The sequence below is a fragment of the Pantherophis guttatus genome, chromosome 1, assembly GCF_059756535.1.
Source record: "Pantherophis guttatus breed Tessera chromosome 1, ASM5975653v1, whole genome shotgun sequence".
Taxonomy (NCBI): domain Eukaryota; kingdom Metazoa; phylum Chordata; class Lepidosauria; order Squamata; family Colubridae; genus Pantherophis; species Pantherophis guttatus.
The window spans coordinates 109,558,491-109,585,973 of record NC_142063.1 but is presented as its reverse complement, the minus strand read 5'-3'; the positions used below and the strand labels follow the sequence as shown (position 1 = coordinate 109,585,973).

At 41.6% G+C, this 27,483-nt stretch overlaps 1 protein-coding gene across 28 annotated transcripts in view; it reads right to left on the bottom strand.

The window, feature by feature from the left end:
* The window catches only part of PPP6R3 (protein phosphatase 6 regulatory subunit 3), an 88,381-nt gene that overhangs the window by 55,202 nt on the left and 5,696 nt on the right, over window positions 1–27,483 (bottom strand). For 20 of the 28 annotated variants that reach the window (XM_034416758.3, XM_034416753.3, XM_034416755.3 and 17 more), the window contains exon 2: window positions 13,530–13,679. The exons of 5 other annotated variants lie outside the window; for them this stretch is intronic. The gene's annotated coding sequence lies outside the window, so the exon portion shown is untranslated. Of the gene's footprint in view, window positions 1–759; window positions 1,041–13,529; window positions 13,680–27,483 lie in introns of those variants that run through there. 3 more of the 28 variants (XM_087880980.1, XM_087881034.1, XM_087881088.1) reach the window with 1 other exon arrangement.

The window sequence follows — 27,483 nt, the reverse complement described above, 5'->3', positions numbered from 1 at the left end:
GCTTAAAGCAAAGTATATATTGCTGCTGAAAAGATTGTTGATCTTTGAACAAGTATAATGAAGAGAATATAGATTTTTACTCTGCCTTTATCATTTTATAAGTAATTCAAAGTGGCAGATATATATAAAAACCTTCCTCCTATTTTTGTTCCCAACAACAACCATCCAGTGAGATGGGTTAGGCTGAGAGGAAATAACCAATCTAAGGTCACTCAGCCAGCTTTCATGCCTAAAACAGGACTAGAACTCAGAGCTTCCTCGTTTCTAGGCCACCACCTTAACCCACTATACCAGACTGTCTCTCACAGAGAAGAAAGAAAGTGAACATAGGATTCAAAGATGTACTAAAATAGTTTATTGAATTTCATAATTTTCAGGCAAAAAATACATTTATCTTCACAATGACTGAGGGGCCATAAGAGCAGCTTTTATTGTCGCAGCGTGCAGGACACAAAATGTCCAAATATACCAAGAACTGAATATATAATCAGCATTTCTACTTTTAACAGTGAAAAATGTAAGAAGGCATCTGGATGATTTGACCCTAAAATTTTATTTTCCAGGTTTATTTGCATTCAACAGCTATAATCTCATCAAATATGATAAAGAGATATTTGATCATTTTGTGAAGATTTTTAGTTTTTAAGAATTTCCCTAAAAAAAGGCTAGCTTATCAGTCTTCAGCCTTTTCCTAATCAATACACTACAGATAGTGAAGCAATCTCCTCTAAATGGGCTTTCTGTTGTTCTATTACTTACCAGGAATATTCATTATCTTTACTCCAGATGTACAAAACAAATTCTAAGTGACCATACTCCACTTCACAGACTAAAAAACTTCAAAATTCATTATGTCCTCTTTTCACACTTCTAGTATGCATGGAAACTTCCCACTACTGGGTATTTCAGTAATTCTTCTTGCTAACTTCCTATCAATGCACCAAGACCTAAGGTTGTATACGTAACACGGTAGCCGTAAGATTATTTTTTTGGCTTTACAATTAGAGACTACTGCCTTCAATATGCATGCCATGTTTTATGCTGTTTTTACAGCACAGGTGAGTCAGGGATCTGCATTATTGCATCATAGAAGGACATGAGCATTTCTCCACAGCTTTTAGGTTACCACCAAGAATACTGATATTCATTTAATTTTATATTAACACTTGTACATTTTTAGTGTCTTTTTACACTGTGCTAGTACACTCTTCTTCTTTTACTTTAGAAGACAGCTGTAAAAGATACTATAGAAATATGTATTTACTATATTTAACTCCTTGGCCTTATTTGGTTTCTGTTAAATCAGGAGGAAAAAAATCTAACCTCAATTTTACATATCATTCCAAACTGTTGATGCCAGACTTATTAGACAGGTGCAATTACATAAATAAGAAGCTTGCAAGCATCTTTTGCAAGTATATGAAACTTCTGGATCAGCAAGCCAACAGCTGGAAACTGACAAATCACCTATCCAATATATTCAATACACGTAGAAATTACTAATATTTCTATGATCCATGCTCTTTTATGGTATCTCAGTCCATTGTTAGTGCAACTTATTCTATTCCCAGAGAGAAAATATCTGCTGCGAACTCTACATGGCATCAGGAAGGGGATCCAGCCAGTAAACACTCAGCTCCATTTAGTTACCCCAACTCTATCCCAAATTAAGGAATTAAAGATTCATAAAAAGGGTTTTATCTGTGCACAAATAGTCTTTGTGGTTACAATGACATATGAAACAAGAGTTTGAAGGGGAACTAACAACTGGTCCTTGAAGCTGTGGCCATTGCATTGCACAGTCACGTGATTATGATTTTGGTGCGTGGCAACCGGCTCATAATTACAATGGTTGCAGCGTTCTGTTGTCAAGATTGCCATTTGCAACCTTCCCTGCCAGCTTCCTGCCAGCAAAGTCAATGGAAAGCCAGCAGAAGATAGCAAGTTACTCCTGCAGGTTGCTCCTGGCTGTTCTCCTGAGCCCCTGGGTGGCATGGGGATCTCATCCCCTGAAGGACCCACTGTCCATACTCTGAAGCACCTGCCCACCATACTCCTTAGTGCTGACCCTCCTGCTCATAGCTCTCACCTGCTGGCCTGCTTCCATAGGACACAATTTCAACATCACAAGCACATGCTTCTGGATTCCTCTTCCCACATTGAGGCATGTGAGTTTCTCACCTAACAATAGCACAGGCACTGCTGGAATTGCTATTGCTAAGCAATGTGGTCACGTAACTCTACTTTATGACCATGCTTCTCAGTGACAGAAATTCCAGTTCGCAGTTAGCCATTGTTAATTGAGAAACCACCTTAGCTAGAATTTACTAAAAAGCTAGAACAGCAGCTGGTTTGGAGTAATCTTGTGCCTGAAAAAACCACACATTTCAGGTGTTCTGGTTTATGCATGCAACAAAATGGAGCTTTTGGAACAGGAGAAATATTATTAACTAAGCGGAAGCAAAAGGAGAGAAAATTTTGGAAAGATCAGGGAGCTGGTAGTGTATATCACCCTGAAAGACTGGTGTTTGTGTGTGTTTGGCCCTGGGAAGATGGGATGGGTAGATGAGTCAAATGGAATGTGTCACATTGGGAGTTGCTGAGAAGGGAAAACAGGGTGATACACTAACAATAGCCCTTCCCCTCGCCCCCAATTCAGATTATCTTTTGTCCAAAACTCCAATCAACCAAAGCATACTGAGTTTTAGTTCTATTGAATCAAGGCTGGATTCAAAACTGTTCAGCAGGAACTCTGGAACACGATGCTTTGTTCCAGATTTTAAAAAAATAAAATTCTCATTTCATGCATTCCCTGATACTTGTTTCAAAAACGTAACTATCATTAAGATGTAGCCTTAGAGTATTATCCTGTAAACATGAGCCATGGTGGCGCTGTGGTTAGAGTGCTACTTCTGCTGCCTGCCGGCTGCCTGCAATTTGGCAGTTCAAATCCCACCAGGCTCAAGGTTGACTCAACCTTCCATCCTTCCAAGGTGGGTAAAATGAGGACCCAAATTGTTGGGGGCAATATGCTGACTCTGTAAACCACTTAGAGAGGGCTTGATAAAGCACTGTAAAGCGGTATATAAGTCTAAGTACTATTGCTAAATGAATACAGAAAAATATAAAGTATTTCATGTTCCTAAATGATCACCTATGTTTTCTAGAACCCATTTAGTGAGAGCAAATTATGCGGCATACATTGCTGCATGTTTCTTACCTTTAAATTTTACCTAAATGACCATATCCTGTCTTCCAAAGTCCGTGTTTTACCACAGAATCTGGAATCTATGGTTCCAGAAAATGGGTTATATATTTAACTGAAAAAATTTACAAGTCAGACTCTACCATTGGTCCAAGTTAATTGAAGAATTCTAACTAATCAATACTAGTATATATTCAACTTGAATTGAAGCTATACCTGGAAGACCCAATGTAGTTCCTGTGGGCTCCACTAGCAATTATCAAATTTCATAGCCCTGATATTTAAAAATTAAAAATACCTGAAGCAGGAGATTTTTATTCTAGAAACAGAATGCTGTGCTGTTAAAACAGCCCATTATTTTTCTCCCCTCCATTACACAGGATCCCTTTTTTACTTTTTATTTGTAAACTGTGCAGGACTGATAAGGAGTCAAGGGGTCTCTAAATGTGTGGATGGACTGATGAATAAATAAATAAATATCTTCATCCATTAGTACATACTGGAGTGCAGAATTTACATGGCAGGTGGTTATTACATTTTCCCTTCAGCAAAATGGTTAAGAAAAATCTAAGAAGCATTTCCATACTATAACCTGGCTAAGGAAAATAATGTTGACAAAACACTGTTGATGAAGTATGTATTGGAAATGCTCAAAGGGCAAAAAACATTCTTGTATGCCAAACCATGACTGCAAGAATCAACAAGTACAATGTTCAATAAGTTTAATGAAAACAAGTAATTTTCCAATATTCTTGACCTAGAAACCCTCCAATTACTGGTTCTATAATATCAGCAATATCAGAGGGCTGTGCAATCAATATCCATTAATGATTAAATATTTTAAGCAGCTGTACTAAAAAGCATCTCCTGAAATGATACCTGAAGATCAGCAAATAAATCATGCATTCTTTTGCAAAGGCAATGTATTATCTGGAATGCCACTGTCAATAATTAAAAAGAGGTTCCAGAAGAAAGCTTTTTAAATTACTAAGATGGTCTTACTATTAGCTAAGTATTCACTGAAGAAAATGTTTTAGAATATAAACCATTAAAAAAAATCTCTTGGCTATTTATACATTGAGGAAAAAATATATAGACAAAATCATAGAACAGCATATTACATCAAAAATTATATTGATTGTAAATATTTCTTACGGAATACTGACAGTATAAAGCATCTGCTTTATTGATAATGCAAAAGTCCATGGGGAGATATTCATTTATTCTTGAAAGAGTTGTATATGCTGCAGGTTAAATTTATATCTTAAAGAGCAAAAGAAGTCTGAAAAGATAATTGCAACACCAAGAAAATGAAGTAGAAAGAATGAAATAGTGACTCTGAAATTTGTACTAAAAAATTAATGGAATGGACTCATTTATTTTATTATATTTCAATACTGCCTACAGTTCTGGACAACTTTGGAACAAAGTTGGACAACTATATGCTTTGGAAATTAAAATTAAACTAAACTAAAAGTAATGAAACTGAAAAACCATAAAGAAGCTTTGAAAGAAACAGATTTTAGAAGACCTACAAGTGTATCAGGGGTAGGTTCTACTTACCTTTACTACCAGTTTGCAGTGGGTCTGCACAAGCACAGAAGCGTTTTGATGACATCGGGGTTGGTGGGCGGAGCCTCCTGCCGGTTTTTACTACTAGTTCTATAGAACCGGTGTGAACCGGGGGCAATCCACCACTGGAGTGTATGCAACACCCCAAAGTAATGGATATAAATGGAGAACTATTTGAGTCTTTAAGATTAGATGCAGAAGTACTTGAAAATATAAAATCAATACCTACAACACTTACTTATTGAACTTTGACCATTTTTGTTTTTTATATTTGCGATAACTTACTCTCACAGAGTGACAAGAACTTTGCTTGATACAGCCTGATTTCATTTGTGATTGTTTTAGAATCTTGGTCAATGTGAAGGAAACATGGTAGTTACACTTGGAAATATTCATACCAAATAAAAGATTATTTGTATCATCTTTGTGGACTTCTTAAAAAGACATCAGAAATAGAATGTACTAAGAAAATAAGACTGATCAAATAAGAGTTTCATAAAGCAAAAGCCGTATTCAAGTAATCCCCTGGGAAGAGTGGGTCCTTTTAATTCAGTGGTTCTCAACCTGGGGATTGCGACCCCTTTGGGGGTCGAACGGCCATTTCACAGGGGTCGCCAAAGCCCTCTCTCGCCCCCCCACGCCTTCACTCACCCTCACTCTCTGCTCTGTTGGATCACCGGCCGTTCGCTTACCCTGCCCACTCCCAATCTATTGCTGCCTCCTGAGTCCCAGCTGATGGCTAGAGGGGAAAAAACTGTTTAAATTCTTGCCGCGGGGCTTCAAAGGGCCGCCCTATAGCCAGTGGTGGGATTCTGCCGGTTCTAGGGGGTTCGGCAGAACCCTTTGTTAAATTGCTGGCTCGCCCTGCCCCTTGCCCTGCCCCTCCGCACCACTATTTATTGCCAATAAATAGTGGTGGGCGAGGGGTGGGCGAGCCAGCATTTAACAAACGGTTCGGTGTTTTTTTGTAATTTTATTGGCCTGCGGAGCTTCAGCATAGGCTAATTAGCCCTTGATTAGATTGGCTCCCGACTCTCAGTTGATTTGCTCTCAGCTGTTTTGCTCAGGGCTCTGCTGCTTGCTGGAGCAGATTTTTTTCCCCCTAGCTATGCTGAAAAACGAAACTGAAAGTAAAGCAGGCTGTTGGCTTTGCTGTTGCTGCAATGTTGGAAAATTAGGCAGGCAGGTTTCTTTTCTTTTTCCTCACCAAAAAAGGTAGGTGCAAACAATGGGAAATTTAGGGCAAAAGAGGAGAGTTCAAGATTTTAAAACACAAAAGAAAAAAAGCTCTATTTAACTGGGGAATTGTAGTAATTGAGATACTATTAATTGTATATTGTGTTGAAAGCAGAAATGGTTAAGTTGTGGTTTGGAGGAATATATGGGGGAAATTATTTGGTTTATTATTATTGGTAAATATAATTAATTGATTTGTAAGAAATTGGATTCCAATTTTATAATTGGAATATTCATGTTTGTATTGATTAATATACAAAAAAGGTAGTTATATAACTATTTGATTTATATTAAAATGTTGAATTTATATTAAACAACTGTAATATTACATAATTAACCAATGTGAGGATGGATATAAAAATAGATGACAATGGGAAGGGGTATAATATAGAATAGAAGGGAAAAATTGAATTTGATTAAGATTAGAGATGAGGATGAAGGGTAATATTGGTTTTTTACAAAAATAGATGAGGAATAAATATGGCAAAAAGAAAATATAGAAATTGTAAATTTAATTGAAATGACATTTAATTGAAATGTTTAAATTTGTGAACCGGCCAAATACTCTGTTCAAAGAAAATACATTGTATGTTTGTATGTATGTTTCTAATTATTGTTATTTATTCATATTTGTTCTCTTTTATTCTTTGAAGTTTAACAATTCATTCTTTATCTTAATATCTTTATATTTGTTTGGGATTGGCTTTCTTCCCTTTCATCTTTTTTATTGTACAGCAATCTTTCTCCTCAAACCCTCCACCTCTCTCTTTTCTTTCCTTCTTACTTTCTCTTCCTCCCCCCCTTCTTCTCCTCCCTACTTCCTCTTCCTTTCTCCTTCTCCTCCTCTCATCCTTCCTCTCTTACCCTCCCTCCTACTCTAATTTCCCTTCCCTTCCTTCATCCCTCTTTATTGCTGTATCCGTTTATGCATTATGCATATGGACAGAGGGCTGAAAAAGTTATTTCTGACTGGTCCTCGCACTTTTGACCAGTCCTCGAACTTACGACTGTCCTCACATTTTACGTTTTTGCCCTATCTTGTCACCATGGTGAAAAGAAGCAGTTGTGAAATGAGTGACATGGTTGTTAAGAATGCTGCACCGGCATAAATGTGAGGATGGTCATAAGTGTGAGGACCAGTCAAAAGTGCGAGGACCTGTCAGAAATGACTTTTTTCAGCCCTCTGAGTAGTCCCTATACACATAGCCACGCCCACCCGGTCACATGACCAGCTAGCCACGCCCACCCAGTCACATGACCTCCAAGCCACGCCCACAAAATAAGCCACACCCACAGAACCGGTAGTAAAAAAAATTAGAACCCACCCCTGGTTGGGGGTCACCACAACATGAGGAACTGTATTAAAGGGTCGCGGCATTAGGAAGGTTGAGAACCACTGTTTTAATTCAACATTTCATTCATCCAAACATTTTTCAAAAATGATTGGTTTCTATACCTCAGGTGTCAAACTCGCATCGTCACGTTGTCGTCATGTGACATATCGCAACTTTTCCCCCTTCACTAAAACAGGGGTGGGTATGGCCAACACATGATGCATCCAGCCGCGGGCCATGAGTTTGACACCCCTGCTGTACCTGCATTATAGTGGCAATAATTTTTATACAGACTGTTAAAATCTATAGAACTGTGATGGCAAACCTATGGCACGCGTACCAGAGGTGGCATGCAAAACACTCTCTGTAGGCACACCTGCCGTTACCAGCTGCTCTTCTGGTTTCTGGCACATGCATGCACACTGGCCAGCTGGTATTCGGGTTTCTGGCACTCTGGCATGTGTGCATGTGCACGTGTTCCAGTTTGGGCACTCGGTGCCGAAAAGGTTCACCATCACTGCTATAGAACCTTATCCTGAGGGTGGGGCTGACGTTGTGGCGATACAATGCATCTCAACAGGGCTCCATGGGATCGCATTGAATTCGACCTGCAAGGAGGTTCTGAGGGACGCAAATCACCCTGGAGAGGTGATGAAGACAGAGAGGACATTCCACTGATCACAAGGAGACTGCATACTCCTTGTTTGGTGCAAAGGAAGCTCTCAATCCAGCAGGAAGAAAAAGATGGGCATTGGGTGCCTGACCGGAGCTGTGACAGCTGACCGATGCAGCAAACGGTCTGATGAATTGTAAAAATGTCTGGATGCATGTGTTTATCAAAAGAGGCTATGTGTTTGAGCATGGCAGGAGGAAGAAAACCCTCCATCCATTCCCCACTGCCATAAAGCCCCTGAGAAATCTGGCAATTAGGTATCGTACCACCATTAAGTCAGTATCATCAATTTTCTTTTCATTGTTCTTATAGTAAGTAAGGCAGTAGGTATTCTGGATGAGGATAAACTCAATTAAGACAGGGATATAGCTAAACTTGTGCTCACCTGTTTCTGGAAAACTTATTTTTTTAAATCCCACTCTTAACTTTGGGCAACCAAGAATCCTTTGCAGACCAGAATACTTTCCACCAAATTCTGGTTATTTATTTTCACTTTCAGAATGTGAGAAACTGTTTCTGGAAAATGCCCTGACACAAAGTCTAAAACACTGTAGTAGCCCTGAAAGGGGCACTATCAGTGAATATATTTAATATTTATTTAAATCATATGTATACAGTGAGATCTGAAAGTATTAAAAACTATTATTCCAGAACTGAAGTAACTTTTAATTTCCAGGATTGATTTAGAATATATACATTAAATCAAAAATCCTGAGTAACCAGAGACAATGCTATTAAAAGATCATCTTTTCCTGTACAGGTAGTCCTCAACCTATGACCATAATTGAGTCCAAAATTTATGTTGCTAAGTGAGAAATTTGTTAAGTGAGTTTTGCCCCATTTTATGACTTTTCTTGCCACATTTGTTAAGTGAATCACTGCAATTGTTAAATTAGTAACCTGGTTGTTAAATGAATCTGGTTTCCTTATTGATTTTGCTTGTTAGAAGGTGGCAAAAGGGGATCACATGGTCAAGGGTCCCTGCAACTGTCATCAATGTAAATCAGTTGTCAAGCATCTGAATGTAAATCATGTGACCATGGGGATGTTGCAGGTCAAAAGTCTGAAAAACGGTCATAAGTCACTTTTTTCAGTGCTGTTGTAACTTTGAACAGTCACTAAGTGAATTGTTGTACAGTCACCTGTACAGTGACTTTTGCTTTCCTTACAAAAGAAGTCTTATTATAAAACAACAATAGTCTCATGTAGAATGTCATTTCTCATTTTACACAGAAACTCTTATGTTCATTCAACAGGCATTTTTAAAATACCGAAGGAACATTACAGACTTTATGCAAGTACCATGTCACCTCAATAATAAGCAGCACCAACATCAAGACAGAAGAACAGAATTTAAATTATGATATAAGCACACTTCCATAACCTCGACAGAAACAGATAGGTGAACTGATAAAATATCAAAGATTATATATCCAGCTTTCACAAAACAAGCTGTTCAAATAGTTTAAGTAACAGCAGTTTGAATATTCTCATTTCACCACTTTCACCACAATCCTGGATGAGAACCTGATATACTTGATTTTTGTAACTGATCTATATAATTTTCATAAAAAAGTTTTCTTGGGGCAGAAATTTGTAATAAAGTAGATTTCTGTTTCTTTATTCTTTATCTTTAAAGTTTATGTCACCAGGCAGATTTCAATTAAAGCACATTTTTTTGAAGAAAGAAATTAAACCAAGGTAATTATATTTAATAAGATTTAGCACAGTGAAAAAGCACATTATTTAATCTTGAATTATTTCCCAATAATCCAATGCTTCAGTTTCCAACTCAAGCTAAAACATACAAAGGGTTCCATCTCAAAATGTTTTACTGTGCAGTAAAATCATTTTGAGTGTTTCTGAATTTTTTCTTAACTCAAAACAAAGAAGGCAAGTTTTACATTGTTTCAAGTATTTGGATGCCCCACAATTTTTTCTTTCATAGTTTTCCCAACATCTTTAAAGGTTCCCTATTTCCTAACTAAGAACAAAATAAAACAAAAAACGGTCAATAAAATCATGAAGAGGGAGGAAAGGCAGAGAGACAAAGATCTACATGCAGCAGGCTTAAGTTTCATATGGTTATTTTGCTGCTGTTGCAGCAGCTGTGATACCAACTGCCACCATATGAAAAAATCACTAATACTAGGCCAGGCTATCTTCCATTTCCATAGGAGATGGCAACGTCCAGTCTTGTTTTATAGACCCAGGGACTGAAATTCAGCCCAAGACCAATGGTGACCCACATACAACCAGTAGATACTAGATTAAAAGGGTTCTGAGACTAGTATTGTAACCTTAACGCTTTGAATAAGGATTTATGTTATATTGCCTAAATCCAACTCTAAGATATGTATCAGCAGAAGCAAGGTCCCAAAATGACCCAAAGGTCAGCAGAGGCAAGGACACGAAAACATTTGGGGTTATCAGGTCCTGGGCTGAATGTCCCTGAAAATGTTGGCAATATTAGGCAAACTGTGTTTCTAACTATCAAAAAGATAAAAGTGCCCTTTCTGAAGAAGGGGAAGTTGCCATAGCAATTGTAGCAGTAACCCATAAGCAAATAGTAAATGATTCAATTTACTGAAAGTTAAATGTGCTTTTGCCCAAATGATGGTTTCAACAACTACTCATTATATTCAATATGGAAAATGTCCAGCATCTCTTCTGTCCCACATTACAGAATCCCCTTGTGCACCTTTTCAACACTGACAAATGAAACGCATGATGTAGGACTGCAGGATATTTCTGCTACAGTGTGAAAGAGTGAAGGTGTTCAACAATAAATACTGCACACTATCCTAACATATGATACAATTTGTTTAGAAAAAAGCTGACAGAGTTTGGTTCCTTTGGGCAGCAGAAATATCTCCAAGGCCTTCAGTGCTTGAATTTTGAGAAGACACACTAAGCCAGGTTCTTCCCAAAACCATGTATTTGGGAAAGGTCATGGTTACTATATAGAGCAAATAAGACAGACCAACTGAGAACTGGAACATACACTGCCAGCTGGATCTCTCTCTCTCTAAAGACACTATGTGCTGGCAAGCATATGCAACTGGATAGGAGCACAGCGTAAGTTTTATTAGTCTTGAAGTCAACTTTTAAGAGGAACGTTTTTAGTAATGATATACCAAGGTGGGGAGATTGCCTAGTTACTTGCATTCTTGATGTCTCGAGTTTTTGACAAGCAAAAGAGGCCAACATTGTTTTGAATAATCAATGCACAGATCTAGCTTAACCTGATAAAGTCTGGGCAGTGGTATACTCTATTCTTATCAAATAGTGTACTGAGCAAAATGGTGTTCTCCATGGTAGGTGACGGCCATCATTCACACTTGCATTGTGATTTAGTGACGTAGCTTGCCTTTCTCACAATTTATCCTCCATCAGACTTCCTCATCTGTGACTGGAGGATAAGGCCTATCCCTATCTTCACTTAGAAAAGCAGCAACTACCAGTGCTACTGCATGCCAATTACTGATTTGCCTAAATTTGGCAGAAATCATTGACTCTGAGATCACAAGGCTCCATCAGAAATTACCTTGTGTGCCTTTGGCCAGATAGAAATACTCTTTACAAAGATTCTAGGCAATTGTTCTATAGACTAGAGTAGTGATGGCTAACCTTTTTCTCTTTGTGTGCCAAAAGCGTGTGCACGTGACCCCCATGCATGAGCATACAACACCCCTGTACATGCACACATGACCCATCCCCCTGCATGCACGCGCAAGGGGTGGGGTTCAAAAATTTTAGCAACTGGTTCTCTGCCCCAGTTGCTGGTTGGGCGTGGCCATAGTGGGTGTGGCCTACTCAGCCTCCTGTACCACGGTGGAGGGGGGTGGCGTTTTCACCCTGCCCAGGCTCCAGACGCTTTCCTCAAGCCTCTGGGAGGACAAAAACAGGCTCCTCCGGGGTCTGGAGGCCCTCTGGGGGCCGGAAACGGGCTGGCACCAGCCAGTCCTTGCAACTACCGGTTCGGTGAACAAGATGCAAAATTAGCATCCGGTTCGCCCGAACCAGTCCAAACTGGCAACTCCCCTGCCCCCCGTTTTGGGCTTAGTAGGCCTCCTTGCAGCCTCCTGGGCCCAAAAACAGGCCGTGTGGGGGGAGGGCGCTCTGTGCCTGACCGCACATGCACGTGTGACCCCCACCCCCATGCATGCATGTTTCCCGCATGCGCCCCACCCCTATGCATCCCCAAAATCAGCTGGTCAGCTGTATGCACAGTGGAGCTCATCTTGGCGATGTCTCATGTGCCCAAGAGGGCTCTGCGTGCCAGCTGTGGCATAGGTTCGCCATCACAGGACTAGATACTAATGAGCACCTAGTGTAGATTACTACCAACTATTTTTGCGGTCACAGGAGAAAAAAGCAAAATCCTGCTTCATGATCCAGTATTAAGAAAGACCATCCAAAAATTTTCAGTTTTCTTTGCGAGGATCTAATCGCATCGTAATGGCCTGCAGGAGGAGGAGGGGACGTCGTCTCCCCCATTGTGAAGCAAGCTAAATTTAAGTGTACTGCATAAAGCCCAGTGAGAGGAGCAAGCAGGCCATGGAGGCAGCGAGTTGAGGTGAATGTGCAGCCTCAAGAAGTGCTGGAAGCAGCGCTGTGAGATAAGAGGCAAGTACAGGAGCGCTTCCCACGTGCTCTGAAATATGGAACGAGTCTACATCCCTGCCATCGCCCTTACTTTCTCAGGCCATTCGAGGAGTGACTGGGAGGGGAGGGCGAGGGGCATGGGGGGCCAGCAAGCCGACAGGGAGCTACAGCAGGGGGACAAAAGAGCTTCATTTATCTGGGAACCTGAAATGACTCTTTATTTAAATCATATGGTAAAAAGCACCCAAAGGAGAAGAACATCAGGGGAAAAAAACCCCAACCTTCGCCTGTTTTTGGAAATGGTTCAAAAGGGAGCACACACACACACACGAGAGGGGAGGAGAGAGAGAAAGGGGAGAAAAAGAAAGAGATGAGAAAATGATGGAAGGAGAGAAAGAGAGGAAAAAGAGAAAAAAATGAGACAGAGAAGGGAGAGAGGGAGAGGGAGAGAAATGAGCTGGGGGGAGAGAATGTGAGAGAGGGAAAAGAGGGAAACAAAAAGGTGAAAGAAAGAAAGAAAGAGAAAGAAAAAGAAAGAAAGAAAGAAAGAAAGAAAGAAAGAAAGAAAGAAAGAAAGAAAGAAAGAAAGAAAGAGAAGAAAACGAGAAAAACAGGAGAGAGAGAGGGGGAGAGACCCATTTCCCACAGAAAACACCCAGAGCCACAAAACCCAGGTAGGCGTGGCTGGGGCAGGTCATGTGACTGGGTGGGAGTGATGTTGAGATGGCCACACCCACCCAGGTTTTGTTGGTCCCAGTGTTTTCTTTTCTGTGGGAAATGGGTCCAAATGGCTCTTTGAGTGTTTAATGTTGCAGACCCCTGGTTTAGCCAATACTTTGAAAATCAGACATATATATTTTAACATACCCATCCAGAGGCAAAAATATGCAAAATTTCTTACCTGTTAAAAGAAAAGTTTATAAAGGAAAAAAAAATCTAGTCTTCTTAGCTCCTTGCCCATTACAAGGTATCCTGGCAACAGCAAAATCTTTCACTCTACAGTATTAGCAGATTAGAGACTGAATTAGGTTAAGATGCAGCAGGTTTCTTCCTACAAAAACAAAAACAAAAATAAAACAAGATAACTTAATTACATCAATGTAAAATTTAATTAGCCAATTCAATTAGAAACAAACCAAAAAGATAAATATATAGAGCATCAATGGCCGCATTGGAGATAATAATTAGGTTATATATTTATCAAAATATATAGCAGCCTGTTTTTTTTTTCTTTTTACATGTGCTTTTTTTTCATGAAATTTGAAAAACACCAATTGAGGGGGGAGATGCCAGATGTTTCAGTAGGCTTTAGAAAAGGTCGAGGAATATGAGACATTATTGCTGATGCACACTAGATAACTGAGAAAACCAAGAATGTTAAAAAGAAATCAATCTGTTCTTCACTGATTATATAAAGCCTTCAATGACCTTTGTATAATCAATGAAGCACACAAACTTTTTTGATTATTTTTCAATTATGTCACACATCAAGCAAGCTGTGAAAAGTGCTCAGAAAAAAGGGAATCCCAGAATATATTATTGTCCTCATGAGAAACATAGATCATGAACCCATAGTGGAGGCAGAATATGGTATCTTCGAGACCGCCTTCTATCGCATAACTCCCAACGACCGGTAAGATCCCACAGAGTTGGTCTCCTCCGGGTCCCGTCAGCTAAACAATGTGGCTGGTGGGCCCGCGGGGGAGGTCCTTCTCTGTGACTGCCCCAGCTCTCTGGAACCAGTTACCTCCTGACCATCCCCACCCTATTGGCCTTCCGAAAAGCGGTGAAGACCTGGCTTTTCCAGCAGGCCTGGGGCCGTTGATCTCGCTCTTGCGATCCGGCAAGATCCGGCCATGAATGGTGTGAATGAGTTTTAATGTTTTTAATTTTTAAATGTTTTTTATAATGATTTTAAATGCATTGTGAGCCGCCCTGAGTCTTCGGAAAGGGGCGGCATACAAATTGAATTAATAAATAAATTAATAATAATAAATGGTGAAACAGACTAACTCCAGGTTGGAAATGAGTGCAAAGATCAGAATTGTGCAAGCCTGTGACATTCTATAAAGCAAAAGTTGAACTCTGAAGAAATAAGGTAGGAAGATTATTGACGCTTTTGAACTTTGTGTTGGAAAGAATTTCTGAGAATATCATGGATAGCCAAGAAAACAAACGGATCACTGAACAAAACAACCCAGAGTTCTTGCTTGAGGCTTAAATTACCAATTGTCCTATTTTAGATATGTTATGTGAGGACCTAGCTCTCTGGAAATGGCTCTAATGCTGGAAAAGGTGGAAGGAAAAAGAAGAGGACAACCGGGAGCAAGATGGACAGGTTCAATTCAAGTAGTCACTAGCTATCATTGGAATAACTGAAGAACCAGATTAGGGACAGAAAATTTATCTATGTGGTTGCTAAGAGCTGACATCTAGTTGATGGCATGTAATCAAACATTCAATCAATTTAAAGATTATCAAATCCAAATTATTAAGGGGTGAAGCAGCTCTCATTTATGAATGGTAGAATATTTTGAGGTTTTTTAGTACAAAAATTAGGAGGATGTGATAGAAATATTCTGAGTGAAGATTTTAAAAAGTCTGTGTTCATAATATTGAAATCTAAGATCATCAATGAAATTGAATTGGGACATTCATGACAAATAACACTTTTTCATACAATGCATATTATAAAAAAATGAAATTTATTAAGAGATCATTCCACTAAAGGAGAGCAATTTAGTAAGTGGATTAGATAAACTGATGAAAATCAGAATTATTGATGGCAACAGCAATTTTATATTACAGTTATATTATTATGTTAATTAATTTATATTATATTATATTATATATATTATATCATATTATATTATGATATATTAATTATATTATATTAATTATAATTATATTATATTATATTATATTATTATATTAATTATATTATATTAATTATATTATATTATATTATATTATATTATTATATTATATTATATTAATTAATTATATTATATACAGTTATATTACATATTATATTATATTATATTATATTATATTATATTATTATATTATATTAATTAATTATATTATATACAGTTATATTACAATTTTATATTATCTCCTGATAGGAGGGAAACGGCAGTCAGGCTGGGGAATGCTCAGTCTATAATGCATAGGACCGAGTCTGTCGATCTAATAGCTCCGCCCTCTTAGCCTTCTCCAGTTGTTTGACTCGGTCTATGCTGGACGGACATGTGTTCCATCCTTCCGAGTTTTCCTCATCTACTTACTAGATCGTGGTGTGCAAGATTTACTTCGTTCAGCTGAGAATCGGCTTTGTCTCTGCCGGCTGGCAGGTTCCTTGATCAGGCTCCCACCGCCTGTCTCTTCTAGCTCCCCAGATGATCGGATGAGCTCGGCTGCGCTTCAAAGGCCTTTGCCCAGCAAACTGCCTCGGCTCAAGCGGCGGCCTGCCTGAAGGCTCCGGTCGCGCTAATAGCCAGACAGCTAGCTAATTTTCGGCACCATACCTCACTTTGTGAGAAGAATTGGGTCCGGCTACGGTCCCTTGAGCTGCCGGTGAGTGTTTCTAGTCATCATCCTTGCCGCGCTTGCCTTTCGGACCGTTTTAAGATGGCGGACGCCATGCGGTTTCGGCCTTTGGCATGCTCCTTCCCCGCAGAGAGATGCCGCCACCCTAGTGACCCGTTAAGAGGGCTCATCGGCCTTGCCTCCCCCTCCGAAAAAGGCCAAGGGGAAGAAGATTGCATCTGCTACCACCCTCTCTTCCTCCTCTAAGGAGGAACAAAGGAGGCACAAGGCCATTGAAAAAGCCTTTCTCAAGGCTCAGGCCCAGGTGGTTCCCAACGATCCCGGGCCCAGAACCAGATCTCCATTGAGCGGAGGCAATCCTGCCCTTGGCTCAGCAAGATCAGTGAGGGAATTATCCCCCGACATTTCGGCTGAGGTTTCCTCAGTTTCAGCGCCAGAAAGCCACCTGCTGTTTCAAACACTGCCAGATTCGGGCCCTTCGGCCGCTGAGCAGAGCTCTGTGGGGCTCCTGTCCTCAGATCCGCCAAGTCAGGTCCCTCTTCCTGTCATGGCGGATTCATTAGAGGCCATTATTTCTAGAGCTATCAGGCAAAGCCTGGCTCAATGCCTTCAACCAGGCACTCTATGTGCCCGAGGCAACCTTCCTCAGGGCCAGTCCAGGGACCTGGATGATTCCCTTTTGGAAAAGGATCACGTTGAATCCCCCACCTCAGCTGATCAGGCTTCGGTTTCTGAGGCAGATGAATTTCCCAATTCGGTCTTATCAGATGATGAAGGCTTAAGTACAGACCAACCATCGTTTGTAGGCCTTTTTAGGCCACAGGTGTTCCAGTCTCTCCTGTTCAAGGCTATCGCCACCACCCACTTGGGAGACCCACCTTCTACTGCGGCGGCCACCTCGTGTAGCGACCTGGCTGTGGCCATGTTCGCTGAACCTACCATCAATCCGGAGACTGTGCCAGCTCCGAAATTATTTACGGATGTGATCCAGCGTCAATGGTCCCTTCCAGGGGCGGGGCCCAGTCCCAACGGATTGGACAAGCGCTTATATAACTTGGCTGCGGCTCTCTCGGATCTTCTCCAGCTTCCCACGGTGGATCCTCCTATTGTGGCCCTCACCAACGTCCACATCCCATGGGCCCAGCTGAAGATTCTCTCTGTGCTGAGGATAAGCGAGCCAAAAAGACACTCCTCAAGGGTCACCTGGCGGCTGCCTAGTCAATCAAAGCCTCCACATCGGCTTCATTCTTCAATAGAGCTGCCCTGCTCTGGCTCAGACAACTCCAGAGTCGCATCCCTCTCTCCGACACCAGGTCCCATCAGGACTTAAAACAAAATCTCAGCTGCACTGAAATATTCGGCTGATGCTACTCTCAATGTGACCAGATTTTCAGCAAAATCCCTTGGCTCCACCGTCACCTCCCGCCGCCTCTTGTGGCTTCGTAACTGGCAGGCGGACATGAAGAGTAAATGGCAACTTGCTTCCGTGCCATATTCCGTCAGCAATCTCTTTGGTCCATCTTTTGAGTCCCTCCTCGTCGAAACGAGAGATAGACGCAAGGTGCTTCTTCCAGCCACCAGATGGGCAGACTCTCGCTATTCAACGACTCCACGGTACCAGTCCTTTCAAGCCTCTGACTCAGCTTCCTTCCAGCCTCGCTTTCACCAGCCCTTTCCGTCCAGATCTCACCAGGACTCTCAGGTCAGACAGGGGACTAGGTTTCCAGCCAAGCGTCCCTCTCGAGGGGGGAGGGGGCGTTTCCCCAGACGGTCCAGATAGGGATCCCTCGGGCTCACCCATTGGTGGTCAACTTTCCCTCTTTTCCTCTCAGTGGGAATCGTCCATCAATGACTCCTGGGTCTTGCGCACGGTCACCTCAGGGCTCTCTTTAGAATTCCATTCCCTCCCTCCACCTGTTTTTCTCCAATGCCCGGTATCTCACGACAGGTCCAAACTAGCCCTGGTCTCGGCTGCCATTGACCATCTCCTGCAGATTGAGGCCATTCAGGTAGTTCCCCATTTGCAACAGGGCCAGGGGTTCTACTCCCGCCTATTTGTCGTGAGGAAGTCTTCCGGCGGGTGGAGGGCCATATTAGACCTCAAAGCCTTGAACCGGTACATAATTTATCGCTGGTTCAAGATGCAATCCCTTTTCTCCATTCTCGAATCGGTCAGACCGGGGGATTTCCTTTCCTCCATAGATTTAACGGAGGCTTACCTCCACGTACCTATTTTGCCTGTCCACCGGCCATATCTTTGTTTCTGTTTCCTTGGGAAACATTATCAATACAAAGCCCTCCCCTTTGGCCTCTCCTCGGCCCCTAGGGTGTTTACGAAGATTATGGCAGCCCTCATTGGTCATATTTGTTCTCACCCTATATGGATTCAATTTTATTTAGACGACATTTTGATCCTATCACCATCCCTCTCTTCAGCACATCGTGACACCTCCACCATTCTTAACATTCTCTAAAGTCACGGTTTTTCTATTAATTGCCCAAAAGCCATCTTTCCCCATCCACCTGCATTTTACATTTGGGCGCTCTTATTGACACGGAATTGTCTATGGTTTCCCTCTCCCCCAATCGTCAAGATAGCCTCCGGTCCCTAGCGAACCAATGTTTGTCAGCTGTTTCAGCGACGGTTCTTACACTGTCCCGTCTTTTGGGCAAGATGGTGTCAACTTTTGGCATCATCCCGTGGTCTCGCTTACACAGCAGGGAACTACAGTAGCTCCTGCTTCCTCACCAAAAGGCCGAACGCGGCATGTCACTCGCCAACTGCAACTGCTGCAATCTGTGCTCCTGTCCCTCCAGTGGTGGACCTTGGAAGCCATCTCCCTGGGCTCCTGTTACAGAGAACCTCCTCGGCTCCAGCTCACCACCGATGCCAGCCTCACGGGATGGGGAGCTCACCTCCATCATCTTACAGCACAAGGTCGGTGATCAGCCAGGGAGTGCCTCCTCAATATCAATCTGCTAGAGTTGAGGGCTGTTTGCCTGGCCCTTGCCCACTTCTCAGAACTGGTAGAGGGGAAGGACATTCTGGTCCTCACCGACAATATCACTGCCAAGGCCCACTTCAACAAGATGGGGGGCACTCACTCAAAATCCCTCTTGACGGAGGCCCTCCATCTGGGTCTCTGGGCCGAGAAACACCTGGCCTCCATCAGAGCAGACCACATTTCGGGGGCAGCAAACATCCAGGCGGACGTCCTCCGCTGGAACCTTGTGGATCACGGGGAGTGGAGCATCTCTCCAGCCCTCTTTCGGGAAATAACGGCCAGATTCGGGACTCCCTTAGTGGACCTATTTGCATCCCCAACCAACCATTAGGTTCCACATTACTTCACCAGGTACCCGGACCCCGGGGCAGAGGCACGAATGCCCTTCGCAGTCAGTGGCCCCCCGGCCTACTTTACGCTTTCCCCCCCACTTCCAGTGATTCCCAAAGTGATCCGAAAACTGCTGGATGAGGGGGCAGAACTCATTCTTCTTGCCCCCCACTGGCCCAGGCAGCCGTGGTACGCGGACTTAATGTCCCTGTCTGTAGCACCACATTGGCTCATACTGGACTCCGAGATAGTCCTGACGCAAGGGGCACTACACCATCCGGATCCCAAGTGGCTTCGCTTAACCGCTTAGAGATTGAGCAGCTCATCTTGACTGCGGCCAGGTTACCGCCAGATGTAATTTCCACCATTCAGGCTTCTCGCTGTCCTTCTACATCTCCTATTTACGAAGCTACTTGGCGCTCCTTCTCCTTATGGTGTTCTAAGGCTGCTGTGTCTCCCACTTCTGCCACTGTCGCTCACATGTTAACCTTCCTTCAAGAGGGCCTCGGGAAGGGCCTGGCACCAAACACCCTTCGCCGTCAGGTGGCTATCACATTGGTCCTGGCGTGTGGGTGCACAGACTCACTCTCCAGGCATCCCATCATCCGCAACTTCCTCCGAGGGGCTGCTAACCTGCGCCCGCCGGTGGTGCATCGATTCCCCACCTGGAACCTCACCAAGGTCCTCAATGCCTTGACGGAGCCACCGTTTGAGCCCCTTCACCAGCTATCTCTCCGTCTACTGTCCTTTAAAGTCTTATTCCTTGTTGCGATCACCTCAGCTCGTCGCATTTCCGAGCTGGCCGCACTCTCTATCCGTGGGGTTCTCTGTATTTTTCATAGCGACAGGGTTGTATTCCGCCTTGACCCCACATTTCTCCCCAAGGTGAACTCTACCTTTCACTGAGCTCAGAAGCTCGTTTTAACAAATTTTTGCCCCCAACTGTCCCATCGATTGAAACGCTCCTGGCACACCTTGGATGTCCCCCGGGCACTGAAGGTTTATACCTCCCGGACGGCTCCTATCCGCAAGACGGAGGTGCTCTTCATCACCTTCCAACCAGCAACCATCGGATCCCATGTGGCGGGCCCCACCTTGGGTCGGTGGCTTCGGGCAACTATCGCTATGGTCTACCGCCATTTGGATATACCACACCACTTCACGGCTCATTCAACCAGGAGCGCGGCCATGTCGGCGGCTTGGTCTACCCAGGCTTCTCTGGAGGAGATCTGCAAAGCTGCCACATGGACCAGCCTTAGCCCATTCATACGACACTATAAGGTGGACTCGGCTGATGCAGCATTTGGAAGACGGGTTCTTCAGGCGGTTCATCGCTCTTGACGGCTACCGGGCCGGAGCTCTCCCTCCCGGAGGACATGAAGCTTTTGTATGTCCCCAGCCTGACTGCCGTTTCCCTATCAGGAGAATGGACGTTGGTCTTACCTGATACATCCTTTCTCTATCAGGAGGAAACGGCAGTCAGCCCCACCCTGCTGAGTCCGGCCCGGGAGGTTGGCAGGGGGTGGTTTTTCTAATTTTCTATCGTTTCAGGAAGACACGTCACATCAGTCTGTGTCATCACCCTCGCCGAACAACTGGAGAAGGCTAAGAGGGAGGAGCTATTAGATTGCCAACTCGGTCCTATGCATTATAGACGGAGCATTCCCCAGCCAGACTGCCGTTTCCTCCTGACAGAGAAAGGACGTATCACATAAGACCAATGTCCATTTTATATTATAGCCCTTACTGAAGGCTATATGACTGCTATTGTACTTGTGACCTACTTGTGGCTTTCTTAAATATCTTCTTAGACACAATGAGAACAGCATGATTTAGAGTTTTACCGAAAGCCTTTCTTATATTCTCATCATTTTTCAAATATAGAGTATGTATAGAGCAATAACAGAAATGTTGTAATGAATTTGGCATGAAAACGGTGACTCCTTTATGACCTAATATAATAATAAACACCAAAAGGTTTGTGTTTTTAAGGAAGAAAATGTAAAATGGTAGTTTTATAAAGAAATACATAGAAGATAGACAAAAGGTAAATTACATATTTATTTTATTTTGGTAGTGTTGTTAGGTACCTGTAATATATGTTTGTAAAGTTCAAATTTAAAAAAACTTAGCAAATATATTGATTATCAGATATACACACTACTTGTATATATACTTGTATATTCTACTCAGCTAGAGATATGCCCTACTTTCTGTGCATGGAAAGCATGGAAAGTTTCTGATGTTCTGGTCTGTTTTTGGAATGAAATGGGGCTGCTTGTTCCAGCTATGGACTGAAACACAGCTATTTCAGAGGTGAATAGTCTAGGAAGGTTAAAAAATGTTAATGAGTAAACTATGACAGTGAGCTATATGTCAAAGTAAACAATACAGTATATGTATAATTGGATCTCAATATATTTCATTCTGAATTTTTGAGAAATGACATGAATTTTGATATGCAAGACATTCAAAACAGATCGGTTTCCATAGTAATTTGCCAAAGAACTGTGGGAAATGTGGTTCTAAAAAGATATCTAAATCTTCAGTACACTTTTACAAAATTAAAATCTGCAATTCTGAGAGTTGTTTGGTTTAGAACCATGATGGGCCTTCCAGTCCCACCAGAAGTTGGAAAACGGGCCGTTTCAGGCCTCCGGAGGGGTGGGGAACGCCATTTATTTATTGGTTCGATTTATATGCCGCCCTTCTCCGGAGATTCAGGGCAGCTTACAATACGAAGCAATAGCCTTCATACTTTTGTATATACCTGCTTAATAGGGCTTCCCCCCCCCCCAGCAGTGTTGTTTTTTATACAAAGTCAGCTTATTGCCCCCACAAACTGGGTCCTCATTTTACCTACCTCGAAAGGATGGAAAGCTGAGTCAACCTTGAGCCTGGTGAGATTTGAACTTGCAGTAATTGCAGGCAGCTGGTGTTACTTAACAGCACTTTAGTCTGCTGCGCCACCAAGGCTCTTATTATTTTCACTCTCCCCAAGCTCCTAGAAAGGCTGTGGAGGCTAGGAAGAGAGAAAAACAGCCCTACTGGGCCCATGGTGACATTGTGTGCCAGGAGCGGGGGGGGAGTCGCACGCACATGTGTGGGGCGCACAGAATTATGGGTGTGGGCACACATGCGCGTGACACCACCACCCCGCTCCTGGCACGCGATGGCAAAAAGGTTAGCCATCATTTGTTTAGAACCTTAACATATTTACTAATTTCATAACCCATTCAGAAATAGGCTTCAGTATGATTTAAAATTAGTAAACATTTTATAACAGATCATATAACAGACCCAAAGACCAAACCCTTAATAGGTTCAGGTGCAATTTCTACCCTTGATTACTCTAGCAACACTATTACAAATCACAATAAAAGTAGTCCTCAACTTATGACAGGTTGGTTGCTTAACAACTGTTAAGAACAGGTAGTTTACAACATGTAAAGGATGCCTGCCCACTGTAAAATATCATGCCACACATCATCAGTCATGTGACATTTTGGATGCCAGGCAATCAGCTTGCCTTATAGCTTTCTTTAGTGTCCTGCAGTTACATGACAATTAGCTATTTTTTTGCCCATTTCCAGCAAAAAAAACTCCCATTCAAGAGAATGAGTTCACACTTATGAATTACAGATTCACTTAACCACCATGATTTGCTTGACAACCACCAATAAAAAATGCTGCAAAATCGGGACTGGTCATGTTACTTACTGATGTATGATCGCCAATCTGGTCCCAATTGTGGTCAAATGACAAGGACTATCTGTAATTCATACACTGAAGTCTTGCATACCATCATCTCTCTTCAGTGTCATGTATTATGCACAGCAGGGTGGATAAAAATCAATTATTTTTTAAATTTAAATCAGTTTTTTTTTATTTTTATCAAATTTGTTTTAATAAAATGCTTTTGGATTAAAAATCTATCTAAATATATTTTTCTATTTAAGATAAATTAATAATTTTGTTTATTCAGCATGAAATGAAGCTTAGTTATGTAGCATGCGGCTGCATATATTCTGCAACATTTACATTTTTGGTAAACTCATTCAATGAATCCAAGCTCTGCAAGCTATTAGGAAACCTTCATTTCCTGACACTGTGACTAACTGGCCTATAAGAATCCTATTAAAAAGATGTAGCCTTCTTAAGGGAGTATTGAAGATGGGGCCAGACATTCTCCACTGCTCCAAGCATTCTTTCAACTTTAGAGGTAAAATATAGCCCATCTCTATTCACTATATTCAAGGAATTCCTGGATTTAGGACTGAGAGATTGAGTTTGATGATTTCTATATTAAAATCCATGTTCATTGGTTTTAATCATTGATGTGTAGTACATGGGTTTTAATGAAAAAGGTTTGCATAATACTTCTAAAAGAGTAAACTGCTAAAGATTATATTGCTATAACACTTCTAACTGAATAAAACATTATAGGTTTACTTTTTATTACTTTGGAAGAATCTGAGGAACATACAAAAACAAACTGAATACTCTAGTATTCAGTGCCATAAATTGCAGTGATAATCTGAATAAAAATAACTCTTGGAAAGCTTTTTTTTTTTTAATTTGATTTATATGCCGCCCTTCTCTGAAGACTCAGGGCGGCTTACAATGTGCTCAGCAATAGCCTTCATCCTTTTGCATATTTATACAAAGTCAGCTTATTGCCCCCACAACTGGGTCCTTAATTTACCTACCTTAGAAAGGATGGAAGGCTGAGTCAACCTTGAGCCTTGGCGAGATTCGAACCCTGCAGTAATTGCAGGCAGCTGGTCTTAATAACCAGCTTAATAACAGGGTGCCTTAAACCCCTGTACTACCAAGGCTCAAAGAAGAATGTGTAACAAAAGCCTAATTCTGCTATCTCTAAGATTCAGTTTTGTCAAAACATTTTGTGGTTGCCAACATACACAAAAAATATGGCAAAGATGATTGTGACACTTTTTTTAAGGAACATAGCTTGAACTTCAAAGGCTCCATCCCAGCTTGAGAAGGGCACAAGATATGCTCCATCATTACAGACATGAAGTATTAATGGGGATAACCAATATACCATATTTTTTGGACTATAAGACACTCCGGACTATAAGACGCACCTAGCTTTTGGGGAGGAAAACAAGAAAAAAAAAATCTGCCTCCCAGCAATTTGCCTCCTTGCAGCAAACAACCTGGTCAGTTTTAGCACAGCCTGATTTAGCACGAGCAGTTGATTGGCAGTTGGATTAGCCTCCCGGAATACAGACGATCAGATGTTCCAGGCTGCAGGGATCACCACTGTCCATCACCACCTTCACACACCCTATTTTCGGCTGTTTGGTGGTGGATAGGCAGCGGTGATCCCCACCGCCTGAAATGGGCCAAAAACAGGATGCGCGGAGGCCAAAAATGGGGCACGTGGAGGCGGCAATGATCTCCGCAGCCTGGAACAGCTGATTTGTCGGTATTCCAGGATGCCTATCCAACTGCCAATCAGCTGCTCATGCGCATGCGCAGCAGATCTGAAATGGGGCAATGGCTCTTTGGCTTCCAGTTTTTTAACAAGAAAATAACTATCCATTTAATTACCGTATTTTTCAGAGTATAAGATGCACCTTTTCCCCCCCTAAAAGGCGGTGAAAATTGAGGTGCATCTTATACACCGAATGTAGCCCCGCCCACCCATTGGCCCCCACCCTTTGGCCTCTGCCTCGCAGCAGTTACCTCCTTGCAAGCAAACAGCAAGGAAAAACAGCTTTCAGCTTCAGCACAGGCTAATTAGCACAAGTTGATTGGATTGGCCTCCGGACTCTCAGTTGATTTGCTCTCGGATGTTTTGCCCAGGGCTCTGCTGCTTGCTGCAAAGCGGTAAATTGCTGGAGCAGATTTTTTTTCCCTTATGCTAATCAAGCTATGCTGAAAACGAAAATGAAAGTAAAGCAGGCTGTTTGCTGTAACGAGGCAAAATTGGGCAGAGGCAGAGGCAGATTTATTTTTCTTCTTTTCCTCACCAAAAAAGGTAGGTGCGTCTTATACTCCGGTGCATCTTATACTCCGAAAAATACAGTAGGTTGCTAAAACCAAGAACCCTAGAAGTATCCTATGGTAAAATAAATATTTATAAAGATGAACTCAACACTGTTCTAAACTAGAAACAAGATCAACTGCTCAGAACATTCCCTGTTCTTTGTACATTTGCTTCTACCTCTGAGATAGCTCTTAAGTTTCTTGAAAACCAAAGCAAATTCAACAAGGTTAACTTCTGTCTCCTCTATTAAACTACGGCATAGGACATCAAGACAATTTAACCAAAAAAGTTACTGAATAAGATAATTAGCACTCTCTCCTCCTTTTGTGAAACTGCTCAGAAATACTAAAGAGAATAAACACATGCCTACAGACTGGAGACTGTGAAGCTTAACACCTTTAAAAAGAAGAAAAATGATTTTTAGATTAGGCTTATACAACATACTATATCATAACGTGATTCATTTAGTTTTGGCTTATTTGATATGAATCCATTCACTATAGTTAATAAGCTCTTTTTAATAATTTGCTTTCTTTTTCATATATATTTTTCTGTGGAACTCAATAAATATACATAGGTCATCCCATGTAGTCTTTTCTCAGCAAATGTTTTATTATGTACTTTGGACTAAACTTGTATCAATCTTAAATAGATTATTAGTGATTAAGCATCTGATATAATTTTACATTTTGCAACCAATCCAAAAAAAGTTCTTAAATACTTACAGCATTTGCTGCATAGACTTTGAAATTACATAATACTTATTCATGTTCTCCTTTAAATGAACTAGTATTTAAAACAGACTGGTTTGTAATTAAATGCATTAAGGCACTGAAGTTTCTAAAATTATCAGACCCTGCCTTTTAGGCCCATGCTGCCCAATTTTTAATTTTGATTATTTTATTTCAAATGACCTTCACATACATTTTGAGAAGAGATTCTATTTTTTAAACATTCTACACTCTGCATTAATATATTACTAATTGCATTTCTCAGTTTACACTGTTAGTATATATTAACAAAAACAAACTGAACAAGTGCATCAATATATTTACAGATAGTCCTCAAGTTACAATGGCAACTGGGGCTGGAATTTCCGTTGCTAAGCATAAAGTCATATGATCATATCGCTTAGCAATGGCAATTCCAGCATGAGTCATTAAGCAAGGATCTCATGTGACTGTGCTGTCTGATTTGCTGCCAGCTTTCCCATTGACTATGTTTGTGGCAGGGAATGTTGGAAATCATGATCACATGACTGTGGAAACCCTGCAATGGCTAAGTACCATTCATTCAGTACACTGGTAACTTTGAACAGTCACTAAACAATGGTTGTATCCTGAGAACTATATGTATATAGAACTCATTAAACTCAAGAACAAACTTCTATATTTGTTTAAGTAATACTGCTGGAAATTAGGGTAAAATACAATATTCTACCCTGCAACAAAAAATTTAAAAATGCAAACATATTACAGGTATACAGAAAGAAATTTTGTACTGTGTTTCCCCCAAAATACGACCTACTCAGAAAGTAAATCCTAACTTGATTTTTACACATGTGCCCAATATAAGCCCTACCCCCAAACTAAAACCCCACCCACTTCAGGGTGCAAAGGTAAAAATTAAGCTAGGGTGGGGATGGGGTGTGTGGAGCTGCCCTACTACTTACCTCTGGATAGTTGCAGCCAGGCCTTGCACATCTCGGCCCATTTTTTCTGCTGCAGCCGGCTTTCCTGAAGGCTTCTCTAGCCGATAACAGACCTCCGGATTGATCCAGAGTTCTGTTATCGACTGCAGAGGCCTTCAGGAAAGCCTTGCTGGACAAAGAAGTTCCTGAAGGCCTCTGATAATGAAAAAGAGGCCGGGGTGACGCACGCAAGTGAGGTGAGTCAGTGGATAACACACATACACACACACACCCAGAAAATTAAACCTGGTGCCTTTTTTGGTGG